Source organism: Protopterus annectens, chromosome 14.part0, assembly GCF_019279795.1.
Source record: "Protopterus annectens isolate FY-2018-M chromosome 14.part0, PAN1.0, whole genome shotgun sequence".
Classification (NCBI taxonomy): domain Eukaryota; kingdom Metazoa; phylum Chordata; order Ceratodontiformes; family Protopteridae; genus Protopterus; species Protopterus annectens.
Genome location: NC_056748.1, coordinates 432914293 through 432938058, shown reverse-complemented (window position 1 = coordinate 432938058; position 23766 = coordinate 432914293). Strand labels below are relative to the sequence as shown.

Here is a 23766-nt window from a genome sequence, read left to right as displayed (position 1 = left end):
GCCATTTTAAGCCTAGCCAATTATCCCTTGTGAGACTCAAACCCTGCACCTTGTGTTTGTAAGGCAAACACCTTAACCATTAGACCACCCTCCCAACATGATGTGCATAAACCACTAGAGATGTAACCTTCCACCATGATGTGTATAAACCACTAGAGATGTAACATTCCATGGCTTGTAGATGTGAAGAAGTTAATGGAAACATGTCTTAACTCTCTGTCAAAGTCTGTGACAGCAAAATCTAATGTGGCCAGTACTAGAGCAGTTAAGGGTTCTAACCCATTTGCAGTGCCGCATACAAAGAAACATGTCCATTTACTTTTGTGCATTTTTCTGTGTTGGTCTTTTACCAGAAGTAATGATCTGGACCTCTCTATTACAGTAAGAAGGGTCCCTGGCAATCACTGAAACTGGAATACCCATCCAGTTAACAAAGGAGGTAAAGTTCTAGAAGTGGCATGCCAGATGGGTGAGTCAGGAAGGTTCTGAAAGGTTTCCCCAGAAGACAAGGTTATATAGCAGAGGGACAAAAACTCATTGAGGCCAAGACAGAGCTGTGAGAATGAGAATGACTCTATCTTACTCAGCCTGGCTTTCTGAATTAATATTATGGAGCATGGGAAATGGCAGAAAACATAAACTAGTCCTGTAGGCCAATTCTGGATGAGTGAATCAATGGGATGTTCCCATGTAGGGGAGATGGGAATAGAAGTTGCTGTCCTTGGTGTTGGTACAGAATGCAAAGTGGTCACAAAAAGTCTTCCCCCAGCAACAAAAGAACTTCTGCACTGACATCTAGATGAGGGACCCTCGTGAGGCATCAGTAGATAGCAACTAAGCCTGTACACTAAGAAACTGCCTTCTGCTATGATATGACTGACTATAAGAAAGCTGTCCCTGGACACAGCACATTCCCATATCCTCATCACTTATCAAGAGAGGGGACAGAAGTGAGTTCCTCCTTAGTTATTTACATATCAAACTACTGTCATGTTGTCAGTGTGGGTGGCAACTTCATATTGTGGTAAGGAGTTCTGAAGGACCTGTAAGGTAAGAACTGCCCTCATTTCTGAAATGAATGGATCTCTGTTTGTGTCCATTCTCTTTGGACTGCCTTTGCTTGATAGTGTCCCCCCCCCCCAGCTTAGGCCAGAAGCATCTGTGCTGATGGCCACTACAGGTGTGGGAACTCAGTGAATTAGGAGCATTTTTTAAAGGTTGTTGCTATAACAATCAAATTTGCTTAGGAGTTTCAATGCAGCGGGTCCAGCCTTTGAGAGGCCAGAGGATCTTAACTGAACATCTTTGGACAGATACTAAAACATCAGGAATTTTCTATGCTGTCCTAGTATACAGCTGCTACATCTTGCCAGCTGGGGGACCATCCAGGAAGATGGCTGCTAAGTATGGAATGTCTACTGTGTATGTACTAAGAGTATATCTTGCGGTCTGCAGGCCATCACCTTCTTTGCCTTATCATCTCTAGAACTTCTCAGTACATGGGGTCATTGGGGGAGGGATGGTAGTGAACCAATGCCCTCATCCTCATCATTATGCAGTGTAAAAAAACTCCAGAGGGGAAACCATAGTCCTTCTCTTTCATTTGTGTCAGATGTAGCTGGAGCTGCAAGGTTGCAATAAACACCAAGGCCAGTACCATCCTCTAAGGTTACAAGATCAATCCCAAGTGGTCAAGACTTAAATCCATCAAGATCAACATCAGGAAAGAAAGGACTGGCCCCACAACTGAAGCGAGAAATCCCAACCTTGTCAACCTAGGTCAAATTATCAGTTGGTCCTAAGGTAGCTGTTGAGGGTACTAATCTCAAAAACCTGAAGGCCAACATTAGTTACATCAGCAACAGCCTCAATGGAATCGAGACCAACAATGATACAGATGGGTCAAGCCTAAGACCAGAGACTGAAAGCCTTCTCTGACACCAATGTTGGTGACAAGGTCAACATCAAGGGCTGTGATGCTAAAAACTGTGAGCCATGACTGGGACCACAGCTGGTACTAAGACCTCAGTATAGATGCTAGCACCTTCAGGTCAGTGTTTGTCTGGACTTGAATCATAGCCTGTACAAGGACTAATGAGGAAAACCAACAAGCTGGAGATGAAAATATTGACAAGGAGTAAGGACATCTGTCTGCTGAGGTATCAGGGGAGGGGAACCACTGAGATATAATTTTCTAGACCATGACCTTGAAGGGCACAGATAGGCTAAAATGACACCCATAAGACCTCAAAAAAGAAGAAGGCATAGAGGGAATCAAATATTTTCATACTTCAACATGAGACAAGGAAGAATCACTGCCTGTTCCAATAAGCTTTCTAAAAGAACATTCCAACACAACTATAAATAGCAACTTAGAAACACCAGAGGAAAAGGAAAGTACAGTTGCATAGGTGCTTACCATAACTGCAGATGTTTCAGACTATTCACTTTTGCAGTAGTTACTCTTCAGTTTTCAGCAGCTCAAAACCCAAAAAGTGTGCTGACTTCCAGAGTTTGGCACCCTTCCCCAGCAAGATGAGCAAGCACCATTTCCCATGTCAGGATGTCAGTGATATAAACAGGGACACCCATTAGCACCATTTTAGTTTTTTCTTATCTTGTGCCCCTATCCAAGGAGAAATTTGGAACCCGACTATTAAATAACCTGGTGGTAAGAGTTCTCCAGGTGTAAGCCCAGTTAGAAGACTAGAGGTCTAACCCTCCAGGACACAGCTCAAACCTGAGAAATGTAGGTGTCTTGTAGAGGAGCAGAGAGGAAAGTCAGAGGGAAGAATGACTAGGTTACCCATCTCAACCCACAAAATTCCCAAAGCAGAAACTGGACCAGAGAAATGTTACTGCGACTGTAAATATACTTGAACTTCGGTAATTATGGTAAATTCCAAAACAACTGTACACATTTTCTTCATATTTTATTGCTGTAATAATTTCATTTTGGAAGATTTCCACTTATCGACCAGTGCATGACAGACACAGAGTGGGAATGGTCAGAAGGAGAGCCTGAATGACTGCTGTGGCACACCCTGCCCTTGCTTTAGACAAGAGATATCCAGGTTACAGTGCTTGGAGAAAGTGTGGACAGATGACCATGTAGGTGCTTTCAGGATGTCTTAAGAGCCGGCTCTGAAGAATACAGTGGTAGTTGCAGTGGACCCAGTGAAGTGGACTTTAACCTGTCCACAAACAGACTTGTCACGAATGGTGTAAAAGGAGCAAATGCGGTATGCTAACCATGTTAAAACAGTCTGTTCGGAAACAGGCTCTCCTTCCTTCCTTTCTACAAAGGAAATTGACACCTAATCAGATTGTCTTATTTCTTTTGTTATGTCCAAGAAGTACCTCGGTTGCCTATACACCTCAAGGAAATGCAAAACCCTTTCCCTGTTGTTTTAGGGAGATGGAGAAAAACACATGTAGGTGGAAAGCCTGATTAAAAGATATTTATATTACTACTTCAGATATGAAGATAGTGTTAGTACTAATTTTGACCCTATCCTCATAAATGTCAAGAAAGAACATGGCTTCTAATTCTGAATTTCTTCTGGCAGAGATTACTCCCACCACTGATCAGGTTTTTCATTTCAAATATTTTAGAGAAGCAGAAGTAGATGGCGCAACAAGAAGTGAGGTATGCTTTTTCTAAAACATAGTTTAGGTCCCATGAAGAGGTTATCCTTTTTCTGGGTGGTTTAAAATATAAGACCCCACTCCTTAAGGAATCACTTCACTGGCAGTAAGAGTTAGATAGGGCTTCCCATGGCAGACATTGTGAAAGGGCTGAAATGTACCATCACTTAGGCATAAGGTAACTCTGACTTACAAAAGTCTGACAGGTAATTTGAGATCATAGGCACTTGTGCAGCCTGCAGTTTCTGACCCTTCCTTTGGCACCAAAGGGAGAATCTTTTCCATCTAACTAAAGCCTTTCTCAGTATATGATAAAATCATTCAAGTTGACAGTCTTCAGGTTAGGGTGCACAAGTCACCTCTGATTCTTGATCAAGACACACGCACTGAAGTAGCAGGACAGGTTCTATCCTGATCATGGTTAATAGCAGTGACAGCCAATACTGCCTGCTCCAAAAGGGAGTAGAGTAGCATTTTTGGCTTGTCCTCCTTAACCTTCTGTATCACTGCAGAGATAAGGAGCACTGGAGGAGTGGAAAAGAGAAACAAGCTTGCCCAACTTATGGAAAAATATCTGTTACCCAGGCTCCTACTGGTGGGATGCTAGAGCAAAATTCTTGAACTGTCTGTTTAACAAAGAAGCAAAACGGTCTGTTGCTAGCACACCCAGCCTATAAACTAGATCCAGAAAAAATGTCTCTGTTCAGTACCCATTTGAGTGGACTAGATTTTTTCTTCTAATCCCCTAAAACAAGATGTATTATACCCTGAGGATCATCCCTGACTTCTGAAAGCCAGATCCCATACCTGCATGGCCAACCTGCATAACAGATTAGAGTAAGTCCCCACACTTGTTTATGTGCCAAATCACTGCTGTATTATCTGTTAAGATGTGTTGGCTCCCTGGTTAAAAAATGTACCTGAAAACCCTTATTGCTAAGATTACTGCATCATGTCATTGATTGATTGAATGATTTTAACTTTTTGATTACCACAGCGGACTAATCCAAAAAGGGACCATTTCAGCTACAGCCCAGGAGTTACATACAATAAGCAATAAAGAAACTTTTAAAGCCTAGGTTACAATGTTAGATGCATGTACAAATTACATATGAAAAGATAGAATAAGATAGATATTATTGTAATAGATTATTAAGTCACCAATCATAACCTGTTTATTATGTGTTCGAGACATGGATGCTAAGAAAGTCACCTCAAGAGGTGAATCTTGGCATCCATGTCAAGAACACAGAATTAACAGGTTAGGATCAGTGACATGATCATAATTCTTTGTAGTGCATGGAGTTCATCTGCTCCATATATTACTGGTTACAGGGGGAAAATCCTTAAGTGTTGTGCTGGCTTTCAAAGCCATAAAACACTTAGTGGATGCTGTCAGAAAGGCAGTGAGTTTATTTGCATTATGTTTGCAATAATGCCTCTCTACAGTCCAGACTTTCATAGAACATTCAGATTATTGCTTCATATGTTTTGGTCTGTCCCTCATAACATCCATGGTTTTCAGACAAACTACAGAGGATTTAAGTCAATAAATAATGAAATACATTTGAGCTTCAGGGTTCATATACTTCAGAAAATGCTTGCTAACACATCTTGTGATTTAAGTCTCTTTTTAAATTTATTACAGGAAGTTAGGGGCGCATAACCAGTATGGACAGCAGGCAGAAATGTTTTGTTCTGCTGCTGTCATTTGTTTGTCAGTTTAGACAGATTATATTGTCGTGCCCTAGACCTGACCTTAACAACTTAAGCAGGGAGTGCTTATCAATTGTTAAGGTTGGGTCATGTGCCACTCTGATGCTTAATTGGTTTGTCTTTTTCCAAATATTAGAGCATAATCACCACATTCCATGCACTACATAATAGTTATGCACAGTACCATAAGTAAGGATACAACAGTTGAGTAATTGATTACACACACATATATAACACTGCTAAGCTTAGTGTGAGTGTTTGTATAGATATGTTTTTATATATATATATATATATATATATATATATATATATATATATATATATATGGTTCCCTTCATAATATCAAATTACTGAATGCTGAAAAAGTCAGTAACTCGAAATTATAAAGTCGAACCAACAAAAATCCCGAAACCCACAAGTACGAAAACAAAAAACCCCGAACATACAGAAAACATACACCACACAACACGCACACTATACAATCCACATAAAGTAAACTACAAGCCCTACACTACATGTATGCAGGGGGGCAAGCCCCCCTGCGACCCCCACACCCCCCTACTTATATATTCTAACTCCGAGATCACACTAATACACAAAAAAAAAACCACCACACAGACATTTTAAACTGCATCGCACACACACAAACACATTACACATACACAGACACATCCTACACTCACACTCATACTCCCACCTTCCTACCATAACCCACACGCACAACTTACAAAACACACACATACACTCACTTACCTTCACTTCCGTAAAACATCCTAACTCACACACTTCCTGTCCCGTAGCTGACATGCATAAGCGAGAATTTGAGATATTTGAATTCATGCTTATGCAGATTCGCGCTTCTGCATTTTCGACTTTACAGTCTCGAGTTACTGAATTTTGAGCATTCAGTAATTCGGGATATATATATATATATATATATATATATATATATATATAGATATAGATATAGATATATATATATATATATATATATATATATATATATATATATATACACACACACACACACATATATATATATATATATATATATATATATATATATATATATATATATATATATATATAGTGGTTGGGAGGGTGAAGAGATTAAAGGGAGAGAGGAAAAAACAGAGTAGCAGTATGGATACAGCTGAAGCAGATACTGGCATGCCTTTTTGTCTGGTCACAGTCCCATGTTTCCTGGGTCCTCAGTTATTTTGAGTGAGTGCCGCAGGCTACATCCAAGGAATCCATGGTGTCTAGGTGCCTGAATATAGTCTGAAGGGTATCATCCCTTGATTGAGCTGCACTTACTGAATCCATGTGGGGACAGAGTACTGGAAAGACAGGGTATACTGGCAACATTTGATTCTCAAGCACCCCAAAAGTTTCTTAATATGTAGCTTTACAAGGTGTACCATTAGAATGTAAAGTGCCATGCAGTCCAGCACTTTTAAGAATCTGCTGCAGAAATATGGTTCAGTTGTCTGAAAGTAGTTTGCTAGGAAGAATTCCTTGTCTGAGGCAGGCAGCCCCTCTGATACTCTGTGTTTAGGAGTGCATCCAGAAAGAAGACCTGTATAACTCATGACATTTTTCTCCCACTGCACTCTTCTTCATCACTCCTTCCCCTCATATTTGTCTCCATCTTCCCTTCCACCCAATTTTCCTTTTATCATTTGTACAGACTGTAACTGCTTTATTCCTTTCATATTAGTTCTTGTGTAAAGCATTCTATCATGTTATGCAGCCTACTGTTTGGATTCATTTGTATTTCACTACAATTTATTTTTGTTCTTAGTGTTGCAGCATACCTGCCAGAATTATTCTGCACTGTTCATCTGCCTTTATTGCACTGCTTCTGGACTGTAGCTCATTAGCGTGTACTGCTTGGAGGATATACTCAGTCCATCACCACCACTACTTCTGAGCCTGAAAATGAGCCAGATGAAATGGTGTTGCACCCCAGTCAACAACGTTTAAATAAAAAAAACAATAATAAAATAAAAAACTGGGAAGGTACCAGATGGTAGATAAATAGGTTGAGAGAAAGACCTAGGTTTGAAAAACAAGCCATAGTGAAATGGCGTTGTACCCCAGTCAACAACGTTTAAATAAAAAAATAATAATAAAATAAAAAAACTGGGAAGGTACCAGATGGTAGATAGATAGGTTGAGAGAAAGACCTAGGTTTGAAAAACAAGCCAGAGTGAAATGGAGGTCTTTTTGAGTATGCTCCATGGTTGTTGCCTGCATATGGCAGTCATTCAGACAATTGAAAATATGAATGCACTTGGTAGTACAAAAGGCAATTACTGAAGCTAGACTCATTCTGAATAAGATATAAGGAAGTGAACAGGTAATGAAGACCGCAAGCTTTAAATCAGAGATACCGTCTGTGTCCTCTAGCTATGGAGATATATAGATATATACCTTTCACACCTACAGTGATCATGTATACCCTTGAAAAGAGCAGTGAAAGAAGCCTTGCAAGGGTAACATTTTGAATTTTGGGATTTTTAAGAACCTGTTCAACCCTTGACAGGTTTAGATTTGGTTTTCAGGGTCCACCTTTCTTTGGGGCTAAAAAGAGTCTTAACTAGAAGACTATGCTATCCTTCCCTCTTGGTACTTTTATGAAATTATCTTTATGAAGCTTATAGTACCACCACTTGTCTTTGATTTTATCTCCCCATGTCATATCTTTCTAACTATACACATACGTATCTATATCTATCTATAAATGTATATATATATATATATATATATATATATATATATATATAAAACACCAGTTGCTGTACATGGGGCTGCCAAACTCAGAACTCGATTGCCTACAGGCAGTTGAAATTTCTGCAGTCCAGGTACTTACTAGGGTATCCTGAGAACAACATATTACACACATTGCTTTTATGTGGATTATAATGGCTTTGCATTGCCAGCATATCATGCATAGAGTTCTAATTCTACTTACTTGACTCTACAGGTTCTGGGTCTCCAAATCTTCAGGATTTACTGGCCTGGTATTAGTTATTACTTTCCCTGCATTTGGCTTTCCATGGACTGTTATGTGTTCCAGAGGCACAGCTAAAATGCCACCTTTGGAATTTACTACTTTGTTGGTTGAAGGGGTCCCTGACACTGGAAGATTTTAAGTATTTCATCAAAGCATATTTATTTTAGTTAACCAGCAACTAATTTTATTTCTGCATTCACTGCTTTATCATCTATCCTTTCTTGTTTACTAATTCTTAGTCGTTCTATGATGTTTTGAGATTTATTACTTTATATTCGTATTTATTGTGCATAATCACAGAAATGAAGCTGCTATGCTTATGGAGTTAGGTCAGTGAACACCATTAAATTGAAAGGGAAAGCAAAATGCTGGCTGACTGTATTTGGAAGTGAAAACATACATATTTTCCTGGGTAAAGGGAAAGTTTCTCCATGCAAAACTATACAGCACCTGGGATAATGCATGAGCACAAGTCACTTATTAGATCAGTGACTCATTTTAAATATAGCAAAATAAAAGAATTACATTCTGCCATCTGAATTCCACTGTGACATCCTGAAATCTTGATTTAGATGATAGGACTTTGCACTCATGAAAGCAGTATTTCAGATTCATCAAAGCAGAGCACTAACTTTCCATTTAGGATTATTGCTCCCTAGTTAGCAAGGATTCTGATATTTTTATATGTGCAAGATGACAAACTTATCAAAGCCCCTTCTGCTGAGATCAACAAACCAAACATGTATAAATTATCTTTTGGTGTCTGATGACCTCAGAGACAGCTGCACGGGTGCAAGAGGAGAGCCTGCTGCAACGGGAATGGGGAAGGCTTTATGTTAAAATATCTTTGACTGACACCAATTCAATCTTTTAGTCTCAAAAGAATGGGCTTTAGTAAATCTATTGCAACACAGGTGACATTTATCCAAGGATTAGAGAGGCTATTTTGAAAGCATGCAAATAAACTCAGTGCAAGTTAATCTCTTCAATGAAGAAGACATGCTGGGACTTGCTCCCTGATCTGACCGAGTGAATGACAAGAATGGATGAGTTCTGCTACAAGACTTGGGATACTATCACAAATTTCATCCCACTTATTTGGCGTCTGTCTGCTGACTTCCCAAGTGACACTCTGCATACTTTGTGTGCAAGGCTGGAAAGCTGTTGACCTAAGCTGACAATTTGCACTATAGAAATGATAAAGCAGTTTTACAGGTTTCATAGATTTACTGTTATTCTACCTGTCCTTAAGTTACTGAAAATGTCAGTGTTGCCACAAAAAATAAATAAATAAAAAATAATCAGGGAAGAGTTGTACCTTTGCCTTTCCTAACACCACTGAGCTTTTTTCCTGCGATTAGAAGGCTATACTTTGTCTTGATAACACTAACACAAAAACCTAAGCAGACTCCTCCTTTGCTTGTTTATAAGACTTTAGGGTAAGTAACATGTGGCCCCTCTTTGTACTCCTTTCCTTAGCCAGACACAGATGCAGGATTGTGAGAACACTTGAAGGAAAGTGATTGCATGTTTACCTGCTCAGCCCTTAGCAAGGGTAGCTAGTCTAATATTACTCCATGTAGACTGGTTCTAAAGATGATCTGCTTTAATGTGCAGTTCCCTTAGTTGTACCTTTTGATCTCAATCTCCATAGCATTTAGTATACCTAACTGCATGTCTTGAACATGATTGCATTGCAGGGAGATCACCATTTCTGTAAAGTAGTTCATGGTAGTTAGTGGTTCAGTGTTTTTGAAGACTGAATATTTACACTAAATATAAAAAATATAAATATAAAAAATATATTTCAGCACAGCTTCTGCTTACTGACATTCTTTTTCAAAGACCAAGCACTCCAGATAAAAGGGATAAAAATATCAATTTCCTCTCACAAATAAAAGTGTGTCAGCTATAATATTAGAACTGAAAAAGAGCTCTGTATAGTCCCCTTAAAACTGTTTTTCTTATTAATTTTGTCTGAAAAGAAACTTCAGAAAAGTGCTACTTAACAGTGCTCTTTACTTTGAATTTCAGTTTTAATAAAATGTATTCCATAGCAACTGAAACTGTAATAAGCACTCACAATAGAATCTGATCAGAAAATGGAGGCCATACGAACACAAATGTATTTATCCATCGATTCACTCATTTATTCTTCAATTACCTGCTTAATCCAATTCAGTTCTAGAGGAGTCAACAACTATCTTGGAAAATTCAGCGAATTGCGGAAGTGATTTTCACTAAATACGTGTCGATGATGAGGTGTTCGCTGAAGATAAGTTTCGGTGAACTAATACAGACCCTTACTAACAGTTAGTATAGGAGGAGATAAGATAAAAATAATGATGCATAACCAATCCATAGGAAAGTCCCCAAGAACAGATGATATTCCTGTGGAAGTTTGGAAGCTAGAAGGGATAAAGATCTGGAAGGTTTTAACACTATTTTAAGAGGAGAAGAAGTACCAACATCCTGGAAGAAAATGGTGGTGGCTGTGATAACTAAAAAGGGTAAAGACCCATCAGATCCAGCTTCATACAGGTCATACAGGCCCATTTCAATCCTAAACAAGGAAATGGCTAAAATAATGGCAAAGGTGATGCCAAAATTGATAGATGTGGATCAGTGTGGTTTTGTGGAGGGGAGGCAAACATATGACAACACTAACAGAACATTGATGATCCAGAGGAAAGCAGAGTGTATGAAAATACCACTGTTGTTGGTGGGTCTTGATGCAGAGAAAGCATTTGACAGAGTAAGCTGGGACTTTATGAGCTAGGTAATGGAAGCATAAGGTTGTTTAGGAGGATATATGAGGGATCGGAGGTGAAAATTAAAGCAGGTGGGTTCTTCTCTGATAATTTCCATTTGAGGAGAGGAACCAGGCAGGGGTGTCCTATTTTCCCTTTGTTATTCACATTATATTTAGAACACATGACAAAGAAAATAAGGGACTCATCTATGAACATGAGATGCCTCTATGAACTTGGAAACTCAAGGATATCATTGGTATGGTAGTCAAGAAAAGCTGTCCCTATCTGCAGATGATATTATTTTATACCTATTAAAACCAGAAAAGGACATTGTAGTGATGTGGAACATTCTGAGACAGTTTCAAATCTTTTTGGAATACAAAATTAATGAAGCTAAAATAAAGGCAATAGCTGTAAATTATTTACCCACACACAAATTGGCTCAGCAATATATTTATAGGGACATGATAGAATGAAGTACTTAGGAGTATGGATTAAAAAGGATTCTGGTGTGGCAGCTAAGGATATGTGGGAAGAGACTAAACAAACGATAATACAAAGACTGAGAAATTGTTTTATGAAAATCTGTTTTATGGATATGGATAGCAAGATTCAAGCAGTTAAAATGTTTTTAGCCCCTTTAATTTTATACACAGATCAGGCATATTGTTATCGATCAGATGAGAAGCTGTGAATAGTAATTAATAAAGATTTGAAGGATTTTATCTGTAGGGGAAGGCAGCAAAGAGTCAAGCAGGATAAGATGATTCTTCCAATAGAACAAGGTGGTTTGGTATTACCCAATTTGAAGGGGTATTTCAGAGCTACATAATAAAGGCTCCTGTACATAGTACAAGCAGAAACCTACAATTCAAAGTGGAAAGGAAGGATGACTTAACAGGGAGAAAGCTCAAGAAACAAGAAGAGACTGGAATTTTGGATGCAGATCCTTCAGGAGAGTAACAATAACAATACATAATATTATACTTATAAAGTTGCAGAAAGTGTTCTAGGAACTAAGCCAACACAGGAATGGAGAAAGGAAATTTCACCTATAGGGATGTTTGCAATTAGGGATACAGACAATAGGCAAGAGGGGGCTAGAATTTATTGGAGAAAACTGGCTAAATAACCAAGGTATTTGGAGCAAATAAATAGAGAAGGAAAGGTAACCAAAAGCCCAAGAATTTATTTGGACTACAGGCTAGAGATTACCTTCTCTGTCAAGGATTGATATCAGAGTATAGGCAAAGAGAAAGACACAGGGGGATCTTAAACAAAAGATCAGCGCTGGTTGAGTTTTTAGTAGAATCTAGAACAGAAGCTGCTGTTAAAAAAGGAATACTTAGTACAGTATATAAAATACTGCATGATAACTATAATAATCGATCAGAGGAGGTTAGAAAGGACTGGGAAGAGAGACGGGATAAGCAGTCCACAAGGACACAATGAGGATATATATATATATATATATATATATATATATATATATATATATATATAAATGCAACACAACAAAGTATAGAAAATTTAGGATCTTTGCTTGGAAATGTTACATGGGTATTTTTATACCCCAAGTAGACTCCAAAGAATTTTTCCTCAGATATATAGCAAATGTTAGAAGTGTGACGGGGAAGAAAGAGATAATTGGGAACATATTTTCTGGGAGTGTAATGAGTTGGCAGACTTTAAAAATTCCCAATAGACTACTCTATCAGAAAACTGGGTGAGTAAATTGGTATAACTAAGGAAAATATTTTTTAACTGTGATACAGAATCAGAATTACCTAGACATAGTAAGGCTTTGCTGACTGCGGTGGTGGTGCTGCGGTAGCGTTGTCGCCTCACAGTTAGACGTTGCACATTTGATTCTCAGTTAGAGCACCTTCTGTGTGTCGACATGCGTGGTGGGCGTTCCTTCGCTGAAGGTTGTGCGTTAGGCCCGGCAAGCCAGCACGTAAAAATCTACTGCCAATCATTAGTGGACCGGAGTTCCGCTGTGGCGACCCCTAACCGGGAAAAGCCGAAAGACAGAAAAAGAAGTAAGGCTTTGCTGAGTCTAATTATGGTTGCTGCTAAAAAAGAAATTACTAGAAAATGGAAATAAAAATCTAAAACAACTGTACTACAAGTACTGAATATAGTAACAGAGATATAAAAAAAAACTGGAATTGGGATCTTTAGAAAAGGGTAGGAGCAAATTACATAGAATAAATGGGAAATGTGGGAACAATACATGCAGAGGAGGACTGAGATTTAAAAGATGGCAGGATTTGAATGAGCTATGTAGTGTTTGACTGACACTGACTGGACAGATTATAAGTGATGTATAATGGTTGCAACTAAAATGATGTCAATATGGTTTGTTTTCATTTATATAAATGTATTATTGCCTGTGTTATAAGTGATAATTTAATAAAGATGCTTCTTCTTTAAATGAAAGATGTCCTGACTTAGTGTTCTGTCTCTCTGTCTCTCTCCCTCTTTCTGTATGTGAAAGTATTTATATTTGTGTTTATATATGTGTGTGTTTATATATATATATATATATATATATATATATATATATATATATATATAGACAGATAGATATATGGGTCTACTGGATCCCCTACACTACATCGACACACCACAAACCCGACAGCCAAAACGCCAACAACAAAACACCGAAATCACACAATACCGACAGTCCACATTACCGAACACCATAACACCGATGCACAACACACACACAACACAAGCACACCAAAAACCTTACAAACCTACACTAAACCTTACATACACAACTACCTATGCACTAACCTTAACCAGCACCCTAACCCTAAGGTCCATCACTATCGCACCCTTACCTTACCCACACCCTAACCCTAAAGTCCGTCACTATCACACACTTACCTTACCCGCACCCTAACCCTAAAGTCTGTCACTATCGCACACTTACCTTACCAGCACCCTAACCCTAAAGTCCGTCACTATCGCACACTTACCTTACCTGCACCCTAACCCTACAGTCCATCACTAACGCACACTTATCTTACCCGCACTCTAACCCTAAAGTCCGTCACTATCGCATACTTACACAGTCATTTCGCATGTCGGTGTTTTCAGTGTAGGGATTTTGAACTGTCAGTTATTTCCGTTGTCGGTCTTCTGGTGCTGGTGTTCTCATCATCGGCGTTTTGATCTGTTGGTATTCTCAAGTAGACCTGGATCTACTTCATATGATCGAAAGCTCATATGATCCATACTCATTTCACCGACACCAAAGCACCCAAAGCTCAAAACACCGAAAATTGATTTGATCGAAACTCTTAACAACGACACATGAAATTCAAAGCATAATGCCCTTTCCCCACTGTAGCGCAACCCTGAGCCCCCCACATTATTTAGATAAATATTGTCATTTATAAGTATCCACGTGTATGTTTAAAATTTATTATGTATGTGGGGGGCTTCACCCCCCCCCCCTATTTTTTCTAACTCCAGGGTCGTGGGGAAAGGGCATAATGCTTTGAATTTCATCTGTCGATGTTATAAGATTCGATCAAATGAGTTTTCGTTGTTTTGAGCTTTAGGTGTTTTTCTCTCTGAAATGTTTGTCGACCATATCAGCTTTCGATCATATGAAGTAGACCCATATATATATATATATATATATATATATATATATATATATATATATGTGTGTATATGGGTCTACTTCATAAGATCGACAGACCATTTGATCGACATTCATTTGGTTGACAGCTCATTTGGTCGACAACCAGTATTCAAAGCAAAAACCTGGGATTTGCCCCCCTCCCCAAAGTTGTAGTAAAACACTGTCTGCATCACCTATTCACTTCAGTGTAAAATAGTACCTTCTTGCACAGAACACACACAAAAGTCCATAAAAGAAAACTGATCACTTAATTCAATGTTGTAGTAAAACACAGTCTGCATCACCTATTCACTTCAGTGTAAAATAGTACCTTCTTGCACAGAACACACACAAAAGTCCATAAAAGAAAACTGATCACTTAATTCAACCTACAAAAACTAAGTGCATTATTACTCAAAGTGAAAAGAATAAATATATAAAAAAAATTGACAGTGCCTGTAGCTCAGGCCACATAACACACCAGGAGGATTTTATTTCCTCAGTAACACACACCCTGTTGAGCATTATTGCTTGCTTATTACACAGATCATGAGACTGATTTATTGATGGCTTTTTCATTAACCTGAGAACTTGGGAATCTCTCTGAATATAAAATAAACAATGCAAAAAAGAGAAGCTGTAAGAATTAATTATACCCACAACCAGGACTGGTAATAGGATGTCCCTTTCTCACTCCCTTCACTGTAATGATATACATGGCATTTAAATTTACCTAATTGGTAAGGGGCATCATTGGACCTTACTTAAGGAAAATTAAAAGCTAAGATTAAAAACTGGATATTAAAATGGACATTTTTACTTTTGGATATACAAAACAGAATCCACACTATAATATGGTATATTCTCCCAGTCGGTCTGACAAGAAATGAAGACATTATTACTGAATTTTATTTGGAGAGGAGAGAAACACAGAATTGACTGGAAAATCATGTCTCTTCAGGCAAACTCTAGGGAATTAGGAGGACCTGACTTTAAACTATACTCCATGATTGCTAAATTGAAAATCTCTCAAAGTTGTTTATGAATGACTGGAAACAATTGATATTAAACAATATTGTTGGTCTCATACAACATTATACTTGGGTAGGTATGGAAGTAATGAGACTGATAAAACAATTTCCACTATTTATTTCTGATTTGGTAAAGACGTTGAAGTGGGCCTTTAATGAAACTAAATCTGACAGTTGATGGTTGAAAGTGATTCCAATTAGGTTTTCATACATTGTGGAGATTCTTGCCCCTAAAATTAGTAAGTGGCTTAATAATGCATCTGGGCTAGTATAATGGGACCACTTAATAGTAAATAAGCAGATCATTCCCTGGGCTGTTTTAAAGGATATATTTTGTACTGATGAGGCAGAATACCTCCATTTTAACGAATTAAATATGATGTTTAGCAAGAGAAAGTTGTGTGGAATTGAAAAAAGGCTCTGTTCTCCTTTTAATTCAATGGATTATACATGTGCGACTTTCACAATGTCTGATTAAGGCTGCCATTAGCAAACAATAACAAATATTGCTAGAGAAAAGACAATCTGCAGTAAACAAGTTTTGTTTGCAGGTGGAGCATGAACTACATTGCACGTTAACTCAAGCTGCCTGGAGATATAATGCCTCCAAGGTATCTGTATGCTTTACCCTCAAGAATATATATATAAATATGGATTCACTTCAGAATCTCAAAATTCTGAAACATCAAATTTCATATGATCAAGACCATATGATTGATGTTTCAGAATATCAAAATTTAGAAACAAATGCAAAAAAAAAATGTAAATATTTCTGCAGGGGGGCAAGCCCCCCCACACACACACCCCACACCCCTGCTATTTAAATATTCCAACTCCGAGATCACACTACAGTGAGGAAAAGGGAAATCTCCCATTCCGCGCTGTATGCATATCTCTGTTCACGATGTCAGGATTCTGAACGTTCGATCATATGGTCTTGGCCATATGAAATTCGATCTTTCAGGATTTCGGCATTATGAAGTGTGTGTGTGTATATATATATATATATATATATATATATATATATATATATATATATATATATATATATATATATATATATATATATAGCATATTTAGCAATTTTACTTCTTTTTATATCCCAATCAGATTAGCCAGAATTTTTCCCAGATTTATCCATCATGTACTGGAAAGTCTTAAAGAGGGGAACTTGGAGATTGGATGCACCAGTTTTTGACAGTATGCCAGCAAACATAAATTCAAAACTGACATGCAACAATTACTTGATAGAATATGGAGAGGGTAAGTACATTTTTTACCCCAATGAAACCTCATTTAGATTTAGGTTTAGAAAACCTGTATAGTCTTCATATTAATAATGTTGCTCACTAAAATGTACATAACAAAAAATGGAAGCAAACATCTCCTACAATTCAATATTTGTTAGTTTTAATTAAAGAAGAGAAGAAATTTGAGCTTGCTAATGGCTCCCAAAGAATTAAGACTAAAGAAAAGAAAAAGTGGGACACTTACTTGAATATTGTATTATTCTAGCACTGGAACAACAATGGATGGTAAGGGATACCTATGACATTACTATCAATTACAATAACAGACAACATGATATATCTGATGAAATAACAGAGGTAATATATAGGTCTCACTTAAAGAATTTACTAGGAAGATATAACAAAAGGAATAATTTATAATATAATATGGTCTGCTTTTATTTTGTAACACTGATTATAATCCTAGGCAGACATTGTATTACACTATATTGAATAATTTCTGGAGTAAGACATAGTTTTTTCATATACATTTTGCCATTAGCAACGTGTGCAACCTGTTACTTAATCAAACTGATTTGCAGTTATTATTCATAATTCCAGTTTCCATCTTTTCTCTCAATTGTTTTAAATGTTCTTAAGTTTGTTGCTTTTTTCTTGCATTTTAATCAAATGTTTATCTATAAAAAAGTAAGCGAATAGCTAAATAAATAAATATACAGGTTGCTGTACAAAAAAAAGATGAAAAAGGCTTATATCATCATAGGATCATAGGAAGTTACTAGGCTATTGGCCCTGAGACCCTTATAAGCCTAGCCAAGAGAAAAAAGCTCCACTTGTATCAAGATTATATTACCCCAGATGAGACTCGAACCTAAAATCCCTGGCTTAGGAGGCCAATGCCTCATCCATTAAGCCACTTCCAACATGTAACTTGTTTCTCCAGCACACTCATCCATAAACTGTTATGCCTTAATTCCCCTCTCACCCCAGTTTTTACACTTAATGTCGAGCCATCAAAGGACATTAAGATCTTCATTTCTCTTGTAAAATGCCATGTCTGCTCCATTCCCCAAGGTAAAATCACACAGTAAGGCAGTTTTTCACACACATCAGAAAAACCACAGTGTAAACTCCTTAATTACACAGATTAAAGGTAAATACAATTTATTTAAAAAAACAGCTTGCATTTGCTTTAGCTGATAACTACAACAGACTGCATGTTGAAGAGATTAACATGGTAAGGATACTTAATTCCTAAGACTGCAACACCACCTACAGTGTCAAGGCTTGGTTAGAAAGCTGATAAAATGTAAATAAATAAATAAATAAATAAATAAATAAAATAATAATAATATCTGCACTAAAAAGCCAATAATAATGTAAAAAGGAAAAAGATACATTTTTTTAAACATTGCTTTCAACAAATTGCCCTAACTTCATTTTGGACTCCAGTTTTTAGCACGCCATGTCTAGACCACCACTACCATCAGCTGGACTAAGACATTGAATCTGGATAACTGGGATCCAAAACAGGACTGCACAGTGACACATAACAGTTTGGTAGAAGGGCCTCTACAATAACTCCCTTCATAATTTCATGCCAAAATTATACACAGTTAAAAATATATATAATGAACCATAATAGTCACTTATAGAATAAATATAAAATAGAACTATTTTACATTAAAAAGCACTTTCATATGTAAATTACTAAAGACAAATTCAAGCTGAAAGAAATGCACATGCTCATTTTATAAGTGTGATAAGGTATTTGGGTGTATGCACGGTACACATATTATCAAACATACAGGGATTGTGAGGCTGAAGTCTGAAGAACAAGTGACATGCAAACCCTAAGTGTGCAATAATGTCTGTACCACATATACTCCCTTGTGCCTTATCAGTTGAATATACACATGCACACACTCATTTTTGTCTAAGGGTTAGAGATCAAAATGTTGCATGTACATGTGATGCTGCGATTTGCTTTGTTACTAAACAGCTCTGGAAAGGTACATATGCACAGGCTAAAGACAGTAATATGGAGACTACATAGTGCAACACAAATAATGGTGTACATGGTATATAAGTAATCTCGTCATGATCCCTTTACATCAGGCATAATACTAACATCACTGTATCATAATTTACAGTATCTAGGGTTTTTACAAAGGATGATAATCATTTTGTATCATGTGATGTTTTGGGGAATTCAGAAGATGAGGGATGGTAACATACAGGTACAAGAATGCAGTGTCATGTACATCCAGTAGAGCTTTGGATGAACCCCTCTGTGACTTGAAAAATGTAGGATCATAGGAGATTACTAAACTAATGGCCCTGGGGCCCTTACAAGCCTAGCCAAGAGTTTATCTCCAGAAAACAAACCTCAATCAGCACCTGTCACCCCTGTCAATGAGGGACACAGGTGGAAACCCTGGGACAAATTTGTGGTTTCCCATCCACTCATCAAGGTTGTGCTTGGAGAGGGTCAGTGACATACTTTGCTTGATGTGTATGGGGAGTCTATTCCAGAGATGGAGCAGCCTCTGTGAGACAAACCTGTCTGTCCAGCAGCTTTTGTTAATGTCACATATTAGATTTAAGCCTTTTGATCGGGTAATGCATGATGGATATGGAGCATTTCTAGTAGAGCAGGATCTGAGATTGCCTTGTAGGTGAGACACAGATCACCTCTAAGTAATCTGTATGATACTGAGTAGAGTGACAATGATTTGAGCCTGTCCACATAGGACAGGTGTTGGAGGCCATGTTTTTTCTTATTGGGGTATTTCTGTGGCCTTTCCAGTTGGTGCAGGTGTTTGGAGAGGTACATACCAAACTGGGTGTTGTACTCGATTATTGGCCTAATGAGGGAGGAGTACAGAGAGGTAATAACCTCTTTTTTTCTGGATGCAATCCATTCACTTATGAGATGAACCAAGTAAAAGGCTTTTCTGACCACTGCCGCTACATGACGGTCAAATGTGAGATTGTTGTCAACCTGTGTACCCAGGTCTCTCACCACAGGTTGTGTGCTTAGGGGGATTCTGTTGATGTGGTAATCAGTAGGGGCCATGTTTTTGCTAAATGGTATGACAATACTTTTTTTGCGTTTAACTTAAGGCCATGACTTTGGCACCAGTCATTTGTTGCTGTGAGATCCTCTTGTAGCAGATTAACACCATTTGGGGAGTCAATGACAGCACCCAACTTACATTCATCTGCAAACTTGGTCAGCCACAGGCCTTTTGTCTTTGCCTGGACCTCTGAGAAGTAGATGCCAAGCAATAGGGGTCTCAGTATAGATCCCTGGGAACACCACTAGTGACAGGTCTGCTGTCGGAGGTGGTGATACCTATTTTGTCCTTGTGGGTCCTATCTGTGAGCCAGTTGGCCACCCACCTGATGAAACAGGGATTTATGCCAAGTTGTATTAGCTTTTCAATGATGCCCAAGTGGGAAATTGTGTCAAAGGCTTTGGCCAAGTCAAGGTAAGCTGTATATACTGACTTCCCCCCCATCCAGTGCCTTGGTGACAGTCTCAAAAAAGTCAACAGGTTCAACAGGCAAGATTTGCCCTTGACGAATCCAAACTGGGTGGGGTCAAGTGCTTGGAGACTGCCTATGTCCTTGTTTATGAGGTCCATAATAATATACTCCATGGCCTTACAGATCAGACTTGTCAAGCTAATGGGGCAATAGTTTCCAGGGTCAGCAGTGGCACCACCTTTGTGCAAAGGGATGACAGCGGCAGTTTTCCACTCTGCTGGAATGAAGCCTGTACTTAGACTATGGTTGAATAGGGTGCTCAATGGTGAGGCTAGCTCTTGCTGGATATGGTGCAGAATATAGCCTGGGATACTATCAGATCCCATGGAAGCTGTGTTCTTTGCCTTGGATAGGGCCTTTAACACTTGATCTATGGAGATGTGAGGTGCAGGGCAAGTATCAGGGATGTTGAATGGACCTTTGGGGGGGACAGAGGGGTGAAGTTTGCACTGAAACTATCTGCTAGCAGGTTGGCTGAGTCAACAGGGTCAGTGTAAGTGGTATTGTTAAGAACTAATTCGGAGCAAACCTGTGCTTTGCCATGGAGGTTTCTGACGTAAATGAAAAAGGCCTTGTGGTTAGCCTTTGTTTCAGAGTTTTGATTCATAATTGGCTTTGGAGATCTTCACTAGTGATCTAGTTTGCTTGTTGAGGCTAAGAAGGGAATTTTTCCAATTGGGAATGTGTGCCTTTTTACCTTTGGACAACAGTTTCTTCCTTTTGTTGTAAAGCCTGTTGATAGAAGATGTCCACCAGATAGGCTTATGTTTCCTTGAGAAGCAGGTTTTAGTTCTGTTGGGTATGGCCATGTAGTTGTACAGGTGCTTGTATACTGCACTGGCATACTGTTCAGCATATTTGTCTGCATCCTCTGAGGGTGGTGGTGGTATGAAGCTAATGATACCCTCCCTTAGAAGGTTGTAGTCATTTTTTGAGAAGTTTTTAGCCTGGTTACAGCTCAAGGGGGTTGAACGGGATAGACACTTCAAATGAGACAGACCTATGGTCTGATCTAACCACAGAAGAACTTACTATGGGGGTGGTGTAGTGGTCACCCATGTTGGTGAAAACTAAGTCTAGAATGCTATCTCCCCTTGTGGGGGATGAGACAAGCTGCTCTACTGCATTAGAATTGATGAAGTCAATGAATCATTGGGTGAGTGCATTAGAGCAGGAATAGTTTGCCCACTTTATGGTGGGGTTGTTGAAGTCACCAAGGATCAGGATGTTAGGGGGGTACCTTGATGGAGTCAAGTAGGTCAAGGTAGGAGGAGTGGGGGTCCTGAATCATGGAGGAGGGTCTATAGCCGGGTATAATTTGGATGGGTGTCTTGCCAATTGTCAATTGCACCTGGAGAAATTCTAGTGCATCATGCTGGCAAACCAGTCTGGAGGTGTACTTGTCTTTAATGAAAACAGAAACTCCACCACCCTTAGTCTTTCCAACCTCATTTTGGGGTCAAAATGTGTGGAATGAGGTATAGCCTGGTAAGGCAGGGGTGCTCTCCGCAGCCTTGAACCAAGTGTCTGTGACTGCACAGATGTCGGCATCTTCCAGTGCGAGGAGAGCCTCAAGTGAATCCATTTTCAGGTTAAAGCTCCTAGCGTTAAGCAGCATGATCTTCAATTTGCTTTTTGATACACACATAAATACATTTATTTATTTATTTATTTTCTTAGTTTTAATTTTCCATCACTAGAGTCTACTTACTCTCTAGGGCACTGCTCCACTCTGCTGCTTCTGTTTTCTCAACCAGAATTACAGTCTGAAGCTTACCTAACCCCAGGAATCTCTAACATTGACTATTTAAAACAGACATATTCATACTTACAGCCTAGGACAGCACTACTCTTCAGTTTATGTTTGCATTATACTCTGTACTCTGAAATGTAGCCATTCGTGTGGCATATTTATATACAATTATGATGTTTGTTCACTATTTGTTCCACTGTTGTGTGTTTTGTTAGACTGTAGTTTTCTTAATGACTGTCCAAATCTACATAAATAAGGTAAACTCTTATAAACCTTTCAAACACACAAAATTTCAAGTCTACTAGTATCCCTGAACTCATATGAATTACAATCTAGGACTCAGAAGACCTTTATTCATAACACTGAAAGGAACTGTTGCTGTCACAATATCCCTTCAAGGTTGCCAAAAAATTTGGTTTTGTTAACTTAGAAGATATACTGCAGAGATGCCAGTTCCTTCCAGTGTTATGAATAAAGTTAGGATTTATTGAAGCTCTTTTGACTCTTACTGTGGAATTCATTTTGACCTTGTAATGAATAAGAGTGAGGTAGAGCCTGCATAAGGAGTATAGTGACACTGGAATTATTAAGGTTAAGAGTAATTTATTTGCTAAGTTAAAAAGGCTGTTCACATGCATACAGAACATACACTCTAGTGAATGACAGTACATCTCAACCTCTTAGCACAAGAAATCTGGACAAATCCAAGTGAACCAGTATTTCTAAGGGGGACATCTTCATAAAAGTCCTAGTATTCATTCATTTATTGATTTATTTATTTTCAGATACCCACTTTATCCTGCTCAGGATCACAGCAGCAAAAGGAGCCAATCCCAAAAAGCAATCGGAATAAAGCATGGAAGCAGTCATTGACAGGGCATCAGAAAATCCATGGTTGCATCCACAGTCATGGAGACCACTGCAGATACAACTGTGAGCAATCTGGAAGATCATAAAGTTACTGTTAGGAGGTTTTGGGGATGAAGAGGAATCTGGGTATCCTGGTGAATAAACATTCTGATATAAGAAGGATATTCAAACTATACATACAATGCACCCTATGCAGGAAAAGATTCAGAAAACCAAGCACTGTGAAGCAGCAAAGCTAACCACTACACCACTGGGACACCCTTATTCCTTTCAGTTCTGTCCAGTTCCCACCATGTCTGGAACACATTTACCTTAGGCTGTCAAGTGACACATTACTTTGTTATGCATACAGAGTAAAAGATTCATAACTTATTACACTGCAGATATTTAGTACTAACTGCTCAGTCCTAACCATAAGCTGAGGAAGGCAGTGGTGCAATAAGGAGCTATGTCATAGAAAGAGGTTCTCCACTTCAGTTATCGGCTGGGGTGCCTTCTGTGTGGTATCTGCATGTCCTCCTTCTGTTCGTGTGG

At 38.5% G+C, this 23766-nt stretch overlaps 1 protein-coding gene across 1 annotated transcript in view; it reads right to left on the bottom strand.

The window, feature by feature from the left end:
* Positions 1 to 23766, bottom strand: part of SYNPO2L (synaptopodin 2 like) — a 486159-nt gene that overhangs the window by 449668 nt on the left and 12725 nt on the right. The window lies entirely within an intron of this gene.